Source organism: Fulmarus glacialis, unplaced genomic scaffold (assembly GCF_000690835.1).
Source record: "Fulmarus glacialis isolate BGI_N327 unplaced genomic scaffold, ASM69083v1 scaffold18694, whole genome shotgun sequence".
NCBI classification, from domain to species: Eukaryota; Metazoa; Chordata; class Aves; order Procellariiformes; family Procellariidae; genus Fulmarus; species Fulmarus glacialis.
In genome coordinates this window covers 2,556-2,913 of record NW_009207596.1, presented here as the reverse complement: position 1 = coordinate 2,913, position 358 = coordinate 2,556, and positions in this window count along the sequence as shown.

The window sequence follows — 358 nt, the reverse complement described above, 5'->3', positions numbered from 1 at the left end:
CACGGGGCTGCGGAGGCCGTGCGTCTCCCGGGACCCCGCGGGACTGGCACTATTGCTCTTGCTCTGAACACAGCGGGACTGGACGGCACGGCTGTTTGCTGGCTTTAATGAGGATGGGCTTGGTGTAGTGACAAGAGAACACAAATTATGGACCTGCTGAGCAGGGAAAGTGCTGGTGGTGGCCCGTGCTGGTGGAGACACAGGCATGCATGAAGTCCTCCTGGTGTAATTGGCACCGAACAGCTTGCACAAGGCGGAGGTGCTCAGCCTCGTGCCTGATCCTGTGTTTGAGATGGCTGCGGGGTCCTGGGAGAGCTGCTGCCGAGCCCTGGCACGGCCGGTCCAGCCCGGAGTCTCA